Source organism: Acinonyx jubatus, chromosome C2 (assembly GCF_027475565.1).
Source record: "Acinonyx jubatus isolate Ajub_Pintada_27869175 chromosome C2, VMU_Ajub_asm_v1.0, whole genome shotgun sequence".
NCBI lineage: Eukaryota > Metazoa > Chordata > Mammalia > Carnivora > Felidae > Acinonyx > Acinonyx jubatus.
This window is the reverse complement of record NC_069384.1, coordinates 139,058,407-139,076,850: the sequence shown is the minus strand read 5'-3', so window position 1 is coordinate 139,076,850 and position 18,444 is coordinate 139,058,407.

Here is an 18,444-nt window from a genome sequence, read left to right as displayed (position 1 = left end):
AGGTTCACAAAATGAAAATATGTAATATATGATAGTATAGACCTGAAACAAGGGGGAGAAGAGTAAAGAATGGGTTCAAGCTCAACCAACTGTCAACTTAATATAAACTGCTATACGCAAAAGTAGCTTAGATATAAAATGAATGGTAACCACAAATAAAAAACCAATAATAGATACCCAAAGAGTAAAGAGAAAAAATTCCAAGGATGTCACTAAAAGGAGCCAGAAAAGCATGAAAGACAGCAAGAGAAGATTCAGGGAAAAACTACAAAAATAACCACAAAACAAGTAACAATATGGCAATAAATACATATCTATTAGTAATTACTTTGAATGAAAATGGACTAAATGCTCCAATCAAAATACATAGGGTGACAGAGTAGATAAAAAAAAAAAAAAAGACCACCTCTATGCTGCCTACAAGAGACTCATTTCAGACCTGAAGTCACCTGCAAATTGTAAGTGAGGGATGGAGAAACATTTATCATGCAAATAGATGTCAAAAGAAAGCCAGTGTATCAAAATTTATTTGGACAAAATAGACTTAAAACAAAGAATGTAACAAGAAACAAAGAAGGGCACTAATAATAATAAAGGGGACAATCCAATAAGAAGATATAACAATGGTAAATATTTATGCATCCAACATGGAAGTACCAAAATACCTAAAACGGTTAATAACAAACATAAAGAAACAAATCAATAGGAATACAAAAACAGTAAGGATCTTTAATACCCCATTTACATCAAGGGAAAGATGATGCACACAAAAAATCAAGAAGGAAACAGTGGCTTTGAATGACACACTGGACCAGATGGATTTAACAGACATGTTCAGAACATTCCACCCTAAAACAGCAAAATATACTCTTTTCAAGTCCACATGGAACATTCTCCAGCATAGATCACACATTAGGCCACAAAACAAGTCTCAAAAAATTCAAAAAGATTGAAGTTATACCATGCATCCTTTCTGACCACAGCATTATGAAACTAGAAATCAACGACAAGAAATATCTGGAAAGAGCACAAATATAAGGAGGCTAAATCACAAGCTCCTAAACAATAAATGGGTCGACCAGGAAATCAAAAAAGAAATAAAAAATTATATGGAGAGAAATGAAAATGAAAACACACTTGTCCAAACCCTTTGGGATGCAGCAAAAATGGTTCTAAGAGGGAAATTTATACAGCCGTACCTCAAAAAAAAAACCTCAAATAAACTAACTTTACACCTAAAGGAAGTAGAAAAAGATGAACAAGCAAAACCCAAAGCCAGCAGAAGTAAGGAAATACTAAAGATGAGAGCAGAAATAAATGATATAAAAAACAAAACAACAACAACAAAACAAAAACAAAAACAAAACAATAGAACAAATCAATGAAACCAGGAGCTGGTTCTTTGGAAAAATCAACATAATTGATAAACTTCTAACCAGACTCATCGAGAGAGAGAGAGAGGTGGGGGAGGATACCAATAAACAAAATCACTAATGAAAGAAGAGAGGTAACAACTAACACCACAGAAATACAAATAATTTAAGAATATTATGAAAATTTATATGCCAACAAATATGCAACATAGAAAAATGGATAAATTCCTAGAAATATATAAACTACCAAAATTGAAACAAAAAGAAATAGAAAATTTGAACAGACAAATTACCAGCAATGACACTGAATCAGTAATCAAAAGGCTGCAACAAACAAAAGTCCAGAACCAGACAGCTTCACAGGAGAATTCTACCTAACATTTAAAGAAAAGTTAACACCTAGTCTTCTCAAACTACTTTAAAAAATAGAAGGGGAAAGAAAACTTTCAAATACACTCTGTGAGGACAGAATTACCCTGATACCAAAAACCAGATAAAGACACCACAAAAAACAAGACAACTACAGGGCAATATCTTTGATGAGCACATATGCAAAATTCCTCAACAAAATATTAGGAAACCAAATCCAACAATATATTAAAAAAAATCATTCACCACAATCAAGTGGGATTTATTTCTGTGATGCAAGTGTGGTAAATATTCACAAATCAATCAACGTGATACATCACATCAACAAGAGAAAGCATAAAAACCATGTGATCATTTGAATAGATGGAGAAAAAGCATCTGACGAAGTACAACATCCATTCATTATAAAATCCCTCTACAAGGTAGGTTTAGAGGGAACATACCTCAACATAATAAAGACCTTATACAAAAAACTCATAACTGACATCATACTCGGTGGGGGAAAACTGAGAGCGTTTCTCCTAATGTGAAGAACAAGACAAGTTTGTCCACTCTCACCATGTTTATTCAATATAGTACTAGAAGTCCTAGCAACAACAATCAGACAACAACAATAAATAAAAGGCATCCAAGTTGGTAAGGAAGAAGTAAATTTTGAAGATGACATGATACTAAATATATAGAAAACCCTAAAGACACCACCAAAAAAACTGAACTGATAAATTCACTAAAGTCACAGGATACAAAATCAATGTACAGAAATCTGTTGCATTTCTATACAATAATAATGAAGTAGCAGAAAGAGAAATTAAGAAAATAATCCCATTTACAATTGTACCATAAACAATGAAATACCTAGGAATAAACTTAACAAAGAAATAGAAGACCTGGACTCTGAAAACTATAAAAACATTGATGAAAGAAGTTGAAGATGACACAAAGAAATGGAAAGATATTCCATGTTCATGGATTGAAAGAACAGATATTGTCAAAATGTCTATATTACCCAAAGCAATCTACATATTTAGTGTTATCCCTATCAAAATACCAACAGCATTTTTCACAGGACTAGAACAAACAACCCTAAAATTTTGATGGAACAACAAAAGACCCCAAGTAGCCAAAGAAATCCTGAAAAAAAAAAAAAAAACTGGAGGTATCATAATGCCAGACTTGAAGTTCTATTACAAAGCGACAGTAATCAAAGGATAGTACTGGCATTAAAACACATAGATCAATGGAGCAGAAGAGAAAATGCAGAAATAAACCCCCAATTATATTATCAATTAATCTTTGACAAAGGAGGCAAGAATATGCTAATGGGAAAAAGTCAGTATCTTCAACAAACGGTGTTGGGAAAACTGGACAGCTTCATGCAAAAGAATGAAACTGTACCACTTCCTCACATTATCCACAAAAATAAACTCAAAATAGATTAAGGACATGAATGTGAGACATGAATCCATGAAAATCCTAGAAGAAAGCACAGGCAGTAATTTCGCTGACATTGGCCATAGCAGGATCCTTCTAGACATGTCTCCTGAGGCAAAGGAAAGAAAAGCAAAAATAAACTCCTGGTACTATGCTAAAATAAAATGCTTCTGCACGGCACAGGAAACAATCAACAAAACTAAAAGACAACCTACAGAATGGGAGAAGATATTTGCAAACAACATATCTGATAAAGGGTTAGTATCCAAAATATGCAAAGTATTTATGCAACTTAACACCAAAAAAATCCTCAAATAATCTAATTAAAAATTGGCAGAAGACATCAACAGACATTTCTCCAAAGAAGACATCCAGATGGCCAACAGACACATGAAAAGATGCTCAACATCACTCATCATCAGGGAAATGCAAACCAACAATGCAATATCACCTGACACCTGTCAGAAAGGCTAAATTCAAAAACACAAGATACAACAGGTATTGATGAAGATGTGGAGAAAAGGAAACCTTTATGTACTGTTGGTGGGAATGCAAAGTGGTGCAGCCACTGTGGAAAACAGTATGGGGGTTCCTTAAAAAATTAAAAATAGCACTATCCTATGATCCAGTAACTGCACTACTGGGTATTTACCCCCCAAATACAAAACACTAATTCAGAGGGATACATACACCCCTATATTTATCACAGCATTATTTATGATAGTCAAATTATGGAAGCAACTCAAATGCCCATTGGTAGATGAATGGATAAAGAAGAGGTGTTATATATACACAATGGAATATTACTCAGCCATAAAAAAAAGAATGAAATCTTGCCATTTGCAACAACATGGATTGATCTAAAAAGTATAATGCTAGGGTGTCCGGGTGGTTCAGTCAGTTAAATGTCTGACTCTTGGTTTCAGCTCAGGTCATGATCTCATGGTTTGTGAGACTGAGCCCCACATCAGGGTCTGTGCTGACAGTGCAGAGCCTGCTTGGGATTCTCTCTCTCCCTCTTTCTCTGCCCCTTCCCCACTCATGGTCACACACACGCTCTCTCTCAAAATAAATAAAGAAACTTAAAAAAAAAAGAGTATAATGCTAAGTGAAATGAATTAGTCAGAGAAAGACAAATACCATAGGATCTCACTCACATGTGGGATTTAAAAAACAAAATAAATGAACAATGGAAAAAAAAGAGAGGGAGAGAGACAAACCAAGAAATACACTCTTAACTACGGTGAACAAACTGATGGTTACCAGAGGAGAGGTGGGGGTGGGTGGGTGACATAGGTGATGGAAATTAAAGGGTACACTTCTCATGATGAGCACTGAGCAATGTATAGGATGGTTGAATAGCTACACTGTGTACCTGAAACTAATCTAACACTGTATGTTAACTATACTGGAATTAAAAATTTTTAATTAATAAATATTATAAAATCCTATTATTGGAGTACATGGGGCACCTGGGTGGGTCAGTCTTTATTAAGAGTCTGACTCTTGATTTCAGCTCTGGTGATGGTCTTGCAGTTTGTGGGATTGAGCCCTGCATTGGGCTCTGCACTGACAGCATGGAGCCTACCTGGGATTCTCTCTCTCTGTCTCTCTGCCCTTCCCCACCCCTCAAAATAAAGGAATAAACTTTTTTTAAAAATTTTTTTTAACGTTTATTTATTTTGAGAAAGAGAGAGACAGAGCATGAATGGGGGAGGGGCAGAGAGAGAGGGAGACACAGAATCGGAAACAGGCTCCAGGCTCTGAGCTGTCAGCACAGAGCCCCACGCGGGGCTCGAACTCGCGGTCCGTGAGATCGTGACCTGAGCCGAAGTCGGACGCTTACCCGACCAAGCCACCCAGGCGCCCCAGGAATAAACTTTTTAAAAAATGTTTTAAAAATCTTGTTGTTGGAGTACAGATTAATAATTCTGATACCACTACACATGTATACTGGAATAAGTCAATGAATGGCAGATGTGGAAGCCAGTTTTCTCACTGTTAGAGTGGGAGGTTATAGATAAGCAAGGAGAGGAGACTTGAATGATTCATGAATCAATGGATTGGAGGTGGAGATGTTAGTATAAGCTCCTGTATAGCTTACTATGTATTATGATAGTTTCATATAGAAATATTAATATATACTGATTAGTAATCACATGCATATCCTTTTGCTGTCAACTGAGTGGATTTGGAAGCAAAGACACCCCAGTAGCAATGAGCACACCTAGATCCCAGAGCTTGGTTTCTAACACCAGTCCCCTGTAAACAGAATCGGGGCTCTTTGGAGAAATGGATGATTCTAGGATCGGGGCAGAAAATACAGAAGATGAGCCTGGAGTATCTTACGAGGCCAGAAAAGAATGAAGTGCTAGGAAAAAAGGGTATATAAAGCCCAGGATGTTGGTGCTGTGTCCAAGGGACACAGAAACCAGCTGAAAGAGTTCCAAAGCTGGAACAATTTAAACAAAATGAAGTATTATTAGATTATGACCAAAAATCGACATGCAAAATAAAGAGTCCGTACAAATATACATGGTTGAATTAATAATCAATGGAAGAAGAGACAAATCTCCCATTAGGAAAATTCTAAATAATTTACGTACATTAGTTTGTCTCGAGGAAAAAAGGAAGAATGTAAACCCCCACTCTAAAGGATGGACTTTTCATAGTGGCTTCCTTTCAAAAAGTATAGTAAGGAAATGGGTTATAGAAAGAGTGATAGTGGAGAAGCCTGACAAACACGACCTCCGACCAACATGAGGAGTCATAACTCATGTTGATGGTATACACCCTTGAGATGACGTGATGAGAATGGCCCTTTGCCTCTGTGGTTTTCCTTTCCGAAACTCATAGCCCCAGTCTAATCATGAAAAAAATATCAGACAAATTCCAGCTGAGGAGCATTCTACCAAACACCTGACCAGAATTCCTCAAAATTGTCAAAGTTATCAAAAATAAAGAAGTCCGAGTGACTTCCATAGCCAAGAGAAGGTAAAGACAATGACAACACAATGCAATGTGGTATCCTGGATGGCATCCTGGAACAGAAAAAGGACAGTAGATAAAAAGGAAGGAGATCTGAATAGCATGGACTTCAGTTCATAATAATGTATCAATATTTTAAAAATAACAATGTGTCGATATTAGATAATGGTAACAGATGTGTATACTAATATAAGATGTTAATGATAGGGAAACTGGGTGCCTTGTTTCTGGGAACTCTGTAGTATATAATTTTTCTGTAGACCTAGAACTTTTTCCAAAGAATAAAGTTTGTTTTTATTTATTTATTATTATTTTAATTATTTTAAAAATGTTTTATTTATTTTTGAGAGCGAGAGAGAGAGCGAGAGAGCATGCAAACGAGTGGGGGAGGGGCAGTGAGATGGGACAGAGGATCCTGAGGGCTCAGCACTGACGGCAGTGAGCCAATGTGGGGCTGGAACTCACGAACGGTGAGATCATGACCAGAGCTGAAATCAGACGCTCAACCCGCTGAGCCACCCAGGTGCTCCTAAAATTTATTTTTAAAAACATATTAAAAACAATTATAAAAATAACTAATATTTATGGAATCACTCCTCATTCCTGGAAAGTACTGAGTTTTTTGTTGTGTTTTTTTTTTTTAATGAAAGATAGCATATTTTCAGAAAATGATCAAAACATGAATGTAGGGGCACTTGGGTGGCTCAGTGGGTTGAGCATCCGACTTCGGCTCAGGTTATGATCTTGGCGTTTGTGAGTTGGAGCCCCGCATTGGGCTCTGTGCTCACAGCTCAGAGACTGCAGCCTGCTTTGGATTCTGTGTCTCCCTCTCTCTCTGCCCCTCCCCTGTTCATGGTCTGTCTCTCTCTGTCTCTCAAAAAATAAAATAAAAACGTTGCAAATAAAATAAAGTAAAATAATTAAAATAAAACATGAATGTAGAGTATAATGAATTACTATAAAGCAAGAAATAAAACACTAGCACCTCTTCAGAAGCCTCAAAACACCACTCTCCAATACAACCCTGTCTTTCCCCTTGGCAGTAACCACTCTCCTAACTTCTACAATATTCACTTCTTTGCTCTTCTGTATAGATTTTCCACTTATACATGCATGCTTAAAGAATGTAGTTTGATTTAACTCTTTTGAATTTAAATGATTGTAAATATTCATGTATTATATTACGACTGCTTCCTTTCACTCAATATTATGTTTGTGAGATTTTGTCATGTTATTTTGAGTAGCTGCAGGTAATTTTTTGTGGTTGCTTTTTAGTATAGTAATTCCAATTGTATATCACACAATTTCTTTACCTGCTGTGCCATGGGCAGATAATGAACTATTCCTAGGTTTTGCCTGTTGCAGACAATGCTGATGTTACTCATATATGTGTCCTGATGTTAATATATGCACTTTCAGAGGATTTTCAAAGGATTCAGTGGATTTTCCAGGTCTTCAATACAGTCAATTTTACTAAAAGAGAGAGAGAGAGAGAGAGAGAGAGAGAGAGAAAGCCCATTTTCCAAAATGATTTACCAGCATAGACTCCCCAAAGAAGTGCATGAACATCTTTGTTGCTTCACATCTTTGCAACATTTCATACTGTCAGACTTTAAAAATCTTTTGCCTATCTGTTGGCAGGCAAAGATACGTCCTTCTAGTTTTAGTTTGCATTTCCCTGCTTATTGATGGGGATGTTTAAAATACTGCGTTTTTCATAAGTTTATTGGCCTAATGTATTTTCTTGTTTGTTAAATGCCTACCCTAATCTTTTGTGTTTCAGTGAGGCATTTATCAAAGGAAAATCTTATTTAAAAACCTTAACATTGACAACATGGAGCCTTTAAAAGGACGTGGCGATGTTAAAATGAATATAACTCATCATTCCTGATGCACTTAAAAATCATTTCACTTGGACCTTGAACCCCTTTTAACATCTCACTGCCAAACCAAGCCAATAATAAATTGCAAATGCTAGAGGAAAATTAATACACTTAAATTCATTAATGTGTCTATATCTGGAAGATGAATTGTACAAAGCTCTTAGCAACAATCTGTAAAATATGTTGTAAATAGTTTTGAAACTCTTTCAGGTGGTGTTCTGACTTAAATTTCAGCTTGAATATCTGAGATACCATATAGTTTTGGGTACAGGTTTAAATTTTCAGTAGGTTGCTACTATAATATAGACATACAGAAAGCTTAATGGCAAAATCATTTATTGAGTTTTCTCTACTGAGAGTAAAGGTCCTGGTAGAAATTGGTTTGGTAAGTTGAATCCTGTCTTTAAGAGACAAAGGTCTGCACCTAAATTAGGCATAATTTGTAGACTCTGTACAGGGCGATGTGCAGAGATATCAAAGTAATTGAGTTCTTCTTACTGAAATATACCAATATTTTAAAATATAATGATTAATATAATACATAAATGTAAATATATAGGGTTCCTATGACATATTTCTATTCTCATATGTGCATAAATATAAAATAATGACATTGATCAAATTGCAAAGCAATTTGTAAGCTAATTTATTTTTATTAAAATATGTTTAATCCATGTTATACAAAAAAGTCTACGGGAGTTCTCTATTTTGATAATATACCTGGCATGTGTTTGTGTACTAAAGGTTACTAGGTTTTGTTTGTTTCTTTGGAAGATTACTGAAAACATCCTCATATGCTATTTGATTTTACTATTAAGTCCAGAAATGTTGTAGCAAACTGGCTTAAGGTATTCATTTGAAAGCAAGTTCAACTTTTAACCATGACAAAGTAACCGGTACCAGACATGTCCTCTTGGCAAAAGAACTATTACGTCGGGGAAAAAAAAATATGACATCATTGTTTCAGAAAGTGAACAAAGTCTGCATAAGACTGTGATCCTTGAAACAAGAGGAATAGAAGACATGAGCCCCATGATCACCCCACCTCGTCTTTCCCCAAAGCAGGAAAATACAGCTAACAGGATTGATGGGCTTAACTGATCTGAAGATGAGATGGGTGATCCAGGCTACAGAAACATCCGCCATTCACTAGGCTGTTATCTGAAAAGAGAAGCTATTGTGATGCGGGGCCCAGCAGTGCCTGTGGGAATTGACTATGGGTTCTTATGGCCAAGGGCAGAGAGAGACTCCACGTGCCTAGCCAAGGTTGCTTTTCCAGGACTGAGAGCCAAACAGTAATACTGGAGGTCATACCATGCTGGAACTCACTGGAGGCCCAGCCCCACTGAAGCGAAGCATCTTCACTCACACTCCACTCACTTGAGATTCAGAGAAATTAGATCTTAAGAGTAAAGACCAGGCTGTAGAGTAAGGATAGTCCCCGGGATAAAGTTAAAAACTAAACATAAATAGGGACACCTGGGTGGCTCAGTCAGTTGGGTGTCTGCCTTCAGCTCAGGTCATCATCTCACGGTTGGTTCGAGCCTCGCATCGGACTCTGTGCTGACAGCTCAGAGCCTGGAGCCTGTTTGGATTCTGTGTCTCCATCTCTCTATACCCCTCCCCTGCTTGCTCGTGCTTGTTCTCTCTCTCTCTCAAAGGTAAACATTTAAAAAACATAAATGTAGATAAAGCTCTAATAAAGAATAAATTCAAGCCTGAGAAGAACAAAAGTATCTACTGGTGATATATATATCAGCCATAAAAAAAAAAGTTAACATTGTTGGGTTGCCTGGGTGGCTCAGTCAGTTAAGCCTCAGACTCTTGATTTTGGCTTAGGTCATGAACTCATACTTTGTGAGTTCAAGTCCTTCACTGGGCTCTGCACCAACAGCTGGGAGCCTGCTTGGGATTCTTTCTCCCTCTTTTTCCGCCCCTCCCCTGCCTCAAAATAAATAAGCCTAAAAAAAGTTATTATTGTTTAAAGAAGAGATAATCCAGATTACTTGTAATTAAAAAAAAATTTTTTTTTAGCATTTATTTATTTTTGAGAGACAGAGACAGAGTGCAAGCAGGGGAGGGGCAGAGGGAGGAGACACAGAATCCAAAGCAGGCTCCAGGCCCTGAGCAAGCTGTCAGATAAAGCCCAACGCTGGGCTGGAACCCACGAACCATGAGATCATGACCTAAGCCAAAGTCAGACGAAGTCAGACGAAGTCAGACGCCTGAGCCAACCAGGCGCCCCTGGATCCCTTATAATTTATGATCCACTATGTCCAGCATATAACTAGAAGTTACTACAAGTAAGAAAATAGAAAAAAAAAAAATGTGAACACTATTTTAGAGAATAGGTAGTCTATACAAACCAATACCAAATACCTAGATGTTGAAATTAGTGGACAGGGAATTTATTTATTTATTTTAACTTTTATTCATTTTTGAGAAACAGGGGAGGGGGGTGCAGAGAGAGAGGGAGACACAGAATCCAAAGCAGGCTCTAGGCTCTGAACTATCAGGACAGAGCCCACACGGGGCTCGAACCCACAGACCCCGAGATAGTGACTTGAGTTGAAGTCAGACGTTTAACCAACTGAGCCACCCAGGAACCCCTAGCAGACAGGGAATTTAAAGCAGCTTTTATAAATATTTTCAAGGAAAATATGATCATGATGAATAAACACTGATAGGTCATCTCAGAATAGGAATGGAAACCATAAATATGAACCAAATGAAAGTTGTAGAATTGAAAAGTATAATATTTGAAAAAAAAAGATAGCTTTAATCATAGATTGGCAACATAAGAAATATCACTGAGCTCAATGAAAGCAGTATTGTATTATAAATTTGAACTACAGAGAGAAAATGAGATAAAAGAAAACGAACAAGGTAGGATCTGTGCAACAATATCAAAAATTGTAACACAGAAATTATTGGAGTTTCAGGAGAGGAGAAGAGAAGGCAGATGAGGAGGACGATGAGAGAGAATAGGACAGTAAAACATATTTGAAGAATAATGGCCAAAATTTTCCTGAGTTTGGCAAAAACACTGCTGTTTGTTTTGTTTTTTTTTTTCAACGTTTATTTATTTTTGGGACAGAGAGAGACAGAGCATGAACGGGGGAGGGGCAGAGAGAGAGGGAGACACAGAATCGGAAACAGGCTCCAGGCTCTGAGCCATCAGCCCAGAGCCCGACGCGGGGCTCGAACTCCCGGACCGTGAGATCGTGACCTGGCTGAAGTCGGACGCTTAACCGACTGCACCACCCAGGCGCCCCTTCACTGCTATTTTAAATAAACTAAACAAAATCATTTGATTTAATGGGAGGGGCATACGTTTTCATTGTATGTGGATTTCTTTTTTTTTCCTTGAGGTTTTTACCTATTTGTGGTAAAGAATAAAATAATATTAATACAGACTCATGAGGGTAATGTGCTAAAGTTCAGGATATCCAAAGTTGTAAATCTGAAATAATGACTTGTGTGGATAAGTCAAAATAACTATTCAATAATTAAATCTACAATGAATATATTTTTAAATAACCAAGCATCTGATTTCATTTTACAAGCTTATACTTGCATTCTTTATAGCTGATGATCACATAATTCTTTGTAAATGATATGTGATAAAAAAAACTGCTGCATAGTCTTAGAATGTTCATCAAGAAACATACATATCGGTGGTAAATCACTTTTGACATAAAACGAAAGTAGATAAAGTGAACTCTTTTGCTCTTCGTTTGACAATGTGTAACGTGTAGGTACATCCACAGTAAACCAAGGTATTGAATTAAAATTTCTCAGACTAAAAATTAAAAAAAATTTTTTTTAGATTTATTTTTGAGAGACAAAGAGAGAGCACAAGTGCAGGAGGGGCAGAGACAGAAGGAGACACAGAATCTGAAGCAGGCTCCAGGCTCTGAGCTGTCAGCACAGAGCCCCACGCGGGGCTCGAACCCACGAACTGCGAGATCATGACCTGAGCTGAAGTCGGAGGCTCAACCGACTGAGCCACCCAGGCACCCTTTTTAAAATTTTTTTTTACATTTATTTATTTTTGAGAGACAAAGAGAGACAGAGCACAAGTGGGGGAGGGGCAGAGACAGAAGGACACAGAATCTGAAGCAGGCTCCAGGCTCAGAGCTGTCAGCAAGGAGCCCAATGCGGGGCTTGAACTCACAAACCATGAGATCATGACCTGACCCGAAGTCAGACATTAACCGACTGAGCCACCCAGGAGCCCCCCAAAATTTTTTAAATTAATAATAAATTATACTCCTTAAAGTTTTCTCCTTTAATAATAAGCCATCAAAACTGACTTTAGCAGAGTGGAGCTGGGGAGGAGCTAATCGAATCACAGGGAAGACTGAAGGAGATCAAAGAAATGAAAAGAAACAAAGAAGTTTCGAAAAGCATTAGTAGCATGGGTTGGTCCACAACTTCATTAATTATCTATTGCTGTTTAGCAGATTAACCCCAAATGTCATCACTCAAAATGACAAAAAAACCCACACAAAAACTGTTATATTTCACAATTGGAATGGTTAATAATTTGCGAGTGGCTTGACTGAGTATTTCTGGCTCAGGGTCTCTCATGAGGTTGTTGTCAAGATGTTGGTCACAGCTGTAGTCATCTGCAAGTTAGAGCTAGAACATCCGCTTCTAAGGCTGATTTACTTTCCTGACTATCAAGCTAGTGATGGCTTTTAGAAAGAGTCTCAGTTCTTCATGTGGACTCTTCCAGATCTGTTTGGGTATCCTCACATTATGGTGGCTTATTCCTCCTAGAAGGAGAGAAGGGAAGGGAAAGGTAGGGAAGGGAAAGGGAGGGAGGGGAGGGGAGGGGAGGGGAGGGGAGGAGAGGGAGGGGAGGAGAGGGGAGGGAGGGGAGGGGAGGGGAGGGGAGGGAGGGGAGGGGAGGGGAGGGGAGGGGAGGAGAGGGGAGGGGAGGAGAGGGAGGGGAGGGAGGGAGGAGAGGAGAGGATGGGAGGGAGGGAGGCAAGACGGCAAGAGAGAGAGAGAACCAGGTAAAAGCTGTATCCTTTTTATGACTTAACATTGGGAATTAGATAGAAACTATACATTCTCTACATTAGAGGCAAGGCACTAGATGTGGCCCAAATGCATGGAGAAAGGTAAGAAATTCCACCTTTTAAAGGGAGAAGTGTCAAAGCATTTGAAGACGTATTTTGAAGCCATGACAACAGCCTTGTCAGGCTGCCACTGGGATGAATCAGCTCCAAATATTTTATTCTGGTTTTATATCACTCTGGTGAAAATTACAAGTGAAGGGAAAGTCATATTGTCATACTTTGTTCATGAATCTGCTCTTTGGTGGGAGAGTGTCAAGACTTCTTGGTTTACATTTCAACTAAAATTACACATGATGAAAATTAACAATTTCCTAAAAGGAATTAAGGTTTTATTATTTTGATTTGTGTCATTCCAGTGATTTGGATGTTAGGTATCACCCAAACAGTAAAATTCCTCAATATTGGGAAAATTGAAAATCACTCATGTAAAATGAAAATTAAATGTATCAAATACTTACATACCAAAGATAGCTCCATATCATATTCCATGTTCTTTGGCTGGCACAGTACTAACAACAGTGCTCACAAGATTTAAGACCTTCTGTGCTGCTTTTCAATCCAATATTTCAAGCACAGTTAGATTTTTCATCTTACACAACTATGGATTTCCATTCTTCAATACTTTCTCAGAGCATATGGTGTAACTGCTCATTAAATTCCTTCCTCTTCCAACTGTACTTCAATTAGTGGTAACATTTTTCTGTTACCAACTCTTGAACTGAACTCTACTATCACTAAAACAGTTCTTACTTTAGAGATGAATAAAATCTTCTTAAAATTCTTCCTGAACCGACACCGTTAACCTCTCAGAATAGGAAAGAGTTTCATTACTTTCCTCGTACACACGGCCCAGAACCAACTTCAGCTGGTCCTCTCTCCCTCTCTTTCCCTCTCCTTTCTTCAAATAAGTTTCATACAGAGAGAACTCAAGGTTCTTATAGAGATAACATTGTAATTGCTTCTCTATGGGACTCAGGAGACCGTGATGCATTTTCTGGTTTTGCAAGAAAGTGTTTTTCTAATGATGCTTGGTGGAGTCCCTATATTCCTGAGGATTCTTCAAGAAGGGGCAAACTCGGGGTGAAAGAGTTGTGTCTGCACTCTCCAATCCCACCTTATTCTACCCCAAAAAGAATGACCCCATTTGCATCTTTTACATGCAGAATTTATAAGTAAGATGCCATGGAAATAGTTCACAGCTAGAAGTAAGGTTGAGGCCAAAACGAAAGCAAATATACAAAACCACTGATTATAAGAGTAGTGTAAGTGAAGGAAAACAATCTATTCTAGAGTTGCCCTCTATGGCAAACTCTGCTTCTGAGAAATTCGGGGTTCCTTTGACACACGTTCTCAAAGGACACTTGCCATTTTTCCCTGTGCACTCCCAAATGTGACAGTGGATTCTGGAACATAGTGAGATTTCTGGAAAATAAATAGATGGAGTCTTCTCTAACTCCTTGTTTGGGGCCCAATTGACTTTGTAACTTTCTCCTATCCTCATTAGAGTCTCCACCATTATGATGCACACTTCTCAAAGCCTTTCACTGGCTATTTCCAACCAGGCATCACTCCAAGCCTCCACCAAATCCTACTTTCTTTCCTTCTTCCTTATCAAAACTAACTGGCCCTGGGACACATTTACTCATTTCTACATGACTTCATAGTTCATCTGGTAACCAATTTGACCCAGAGTGATAATGGCTTGGTAAACAACCAACTATTCCTTCAATTACTTGCATAACCACTGCTTAACTTACTCAACTACTATTTACCAGGCTTTGCATTCCCAGAAAATTTTTAAAAATTTAAGCAATTATGTTTGGTCAGTGGAGTGACATATTCAGTCACGGAAGCTCCACATGGCACCCCATGAATCTCTGCTACTTACTTAAATAGAGAATTTATGAGAGTTTGTGGCATTATGATCCTTGTTCATGCGTTGGTGAGGGGATGAGAGGAAAGGGTGTTTCTAGGCAAAATAAAGTCTTACTCTGACACTAACTACTTGGGTAGTTATGAACAAGTTGCTTCGACTGTACGATCTCAGTTTCCTCACCTGTACAATGAGTGGCCTAGAGACAATTATCTTTAAACACCTTTATAAATCTTTATTTAGTATTGCTATTGTCATTTTCAAAACGAAATATCTTCTTTTGCTGTCTCCTTCCATAATATACCTGTCACTGTTACAAGATGTCCCTTCATCTACTACCCCCAAAAAGGAATAACTAATAAAAACTCATAAATATATTTAAAAGATAGCTTTTTATAGTCAAATGCATTTATTTAAGATATATTTATTGGGTTCCTCCTATATGTCAGGCAGTCAAGACAGACATAGCTCTTACCTACCATAAATATATTATCCAGAAAAAGTAATAAAGCACTATGTCATATATGGTTATTGTACATTTATTGTTAGGAACCCATAGTGGACGCCATTTAAATAAAGTGTCCTTACCTTGTTACAGCCCTCTACATATCAAAATGCTTGGCTTATGTTAGTGTCCTCTATCTTATTTCACTTAAGGACTATCCCATTTCAGTATTTTCATAAATATGTCGCCTATTTAATGAAAATGGGGTTCTTTTATCCCCAAAATTCTATTATGAAAATTTTCAAACGTGCAAAGATGAAAGAGTAATAAATTGATCACCTGTAAGGGCCCCTCTTAGATTTTCCATGCAGCAGTTTACTACGTCACATTAGGATTTATCCACCTCTCTACCTATTAATTCAGAAGATAGAGATTTTAGTAAACAATATTATGAATGGAATTAAATTTAAACATTATAATAAATTGTTTGAGATGATTAATAGTTTATCTTTTGCCATTGTATATCTAAATAAGGGAAATCGGAATATGTTTTGTTCACTATATTTTCTGTTCTCGTTAAATCATAAAGAAAAATCGGCACTACGGTATGAAAATATCACTAATTTTTCCATGTCTGAAGACAGATTTTCTAATTCCTTAAATGGAGGATTGAATATGTTTTTTTAAGGACAGTTTTTATAAACTCCATTTATTCAAGACATATATATTGAGCTCCTCCTCTGTGCCGGGAAGTCAAGACAGACACAGCTCTTACCCCCCAGGAATACATTGTCTAGGAAATGTAATAAAATAAAGCTGTGTCCACACATAATTACTATACACTTACCATTAGGAACCCCACAGTGGACACTGTGGTGCATGGCCCAATCCCCTTTCAGGACCATAACACTCATTTTCCTGACTGCCGGGAGTTTTGATGGCTGAAAGCTGACGGCTGAATCTTTCTTTGGAGCTTGCCCTCAGCAAGCCAAGAATTACCCAAGAATTGGTCCCTTGTGTGGGTGGGGGAAGCTCACATTCAAATCTCATCTCTCTAGGAGTATAAGGGACCAGCCCTCTTGCCTCAATGGGGACCTCACTGAAGGGTCGTCCTGGTTTCAGAGCTCCCTATGAGTTCACCTGAAGTCTTTACTGAGAATGAATCAGAGCTCCACTTTATCCAAACTTATTCCCTTCACTCACCCATGGGTATTGACTCCAAATGATTCCCTAATAAACTATCTGCAGGCAAACCTCCATCTTAGAGTCTGTGTTTCAGGCAATCTAACCTAACTGAAACCCATTGCACTAGAATGAGTTCTTTTTCTTATTAAAATTTTCATTTGCATAGCTCCCACATTGTCACAACTAATATAGTGAGTGCATTACGTTCGTTATAAATGTGTGTAGTCTTAATTAATTTCTATAGTAGGAACTATTATCAACCTCATTTCACAGATATATCATTAGAAGTAAAAGGTTTAGTTACTTGACCTTAAATATACAGATTGCAAGTGGTAGAGCTAGGATTTGCTCCAAACCTTGCTGGTCACAAAACAAGACTTAGCAGATCGAGAAGATTGAAATCATATCTAATACCTTCTGACCATAACAGTATGAAACTAGAAATCAGTAACAGGAGGGAAACTGAAAAAATGGCAAATGTCTGGAAACACAACAATACACTCTGGAATAATCAATAAGTCAAAGAAGAAATCAAAAGGGAAATTTTAAAAAAATCTTGAAACAAATGAAATTGGAAACACAACATACCAAAACTTATGGAATGTTGCAAAAATAGCTCTCAGAAGGAAGTTTATGTAGTAAATGCCTACATTAAAAAAGAAGAAAGATCCTAAATCAACAACCTAAATTTATGCCTCAAGGACCTAGAAAAAGAAGAACAAACTAAGCCCAAAGTTAGCAGAAGGAAGGAAATAATAAACATCAGAACAGAAATAAATAAAATAATGGGTAGAAAAACAATAGAACAGATCAACAAAACAAAGAGCTGGTTTTTTGAAAAGATAAACAGAATATGACAAACCTTTATCTAGGCTAAGAAAAAAAAAAGAGAGAAGTCTCAAATAAATAAAATCAGAAATGAAAGAGGAGACATTACAACTGACACCACAGAAATACAAAAAATCATTGGAGATGACTGTGAACAATTATGTCACCAAATGGAACAACCTGGAAGAAACATACATTACTAGAGACATACAATCTACCAGGACAAAATCTTGAAGAAACAGAAAATCAGAACAGACCGATAACTAGCCAGGAGATTGACTCAGTAATCAAAAACTCCCAAAAAGAAAAGTCCAGGACCAGATGGTCCACTGTTGAATTCTACCAAACATTTAAAGAAGAATTAATACCAATGCTTCTCAAATTGTTCCAAAAAGAAAAGAGAAAAGGGGGGAATATTTCCAAACTCATTTTATGACACCAACATTATCCTCATCCAAAGCCAGAAAGGGATATTACAAGGAAAGCAAACTACATGCCAATATCCCTGATGAATATGGAAGCAAAAATTCTCAATAACATGCAAGCAAACTGAATTCAACAGCACATTGAAAACATCAATACACTGTGATCAAATGGGATCATTCTCTGGAATGCAAGGATGGCTCAAATATGCAAATCAATAAATATGATGTACTGCACTAATAAAATGAAAGATAAAAATTATATGATTATCTCAACAGATTCAGGAAAAGCATTTAACAAAATTCAACAACTTTCATGGTAAACACTCAACAAATTAGGTATGGAAGGAATATAGCTCAACAAAATAAAGGTCATATGTGACCAATCCACAGCTAACATCATACTCAACAGTGCAAAGTTTCCCTCTATATCAGGAATAAGACAACAGTACCCACATTCACCGCTCCTATTCAACATGGTACTGAAAGTGCTAGCCAAAGCAATGAGGCAAAAAAAACAAAAAAACAAAAAAACAAAAAAACAAAAAAACACCAAA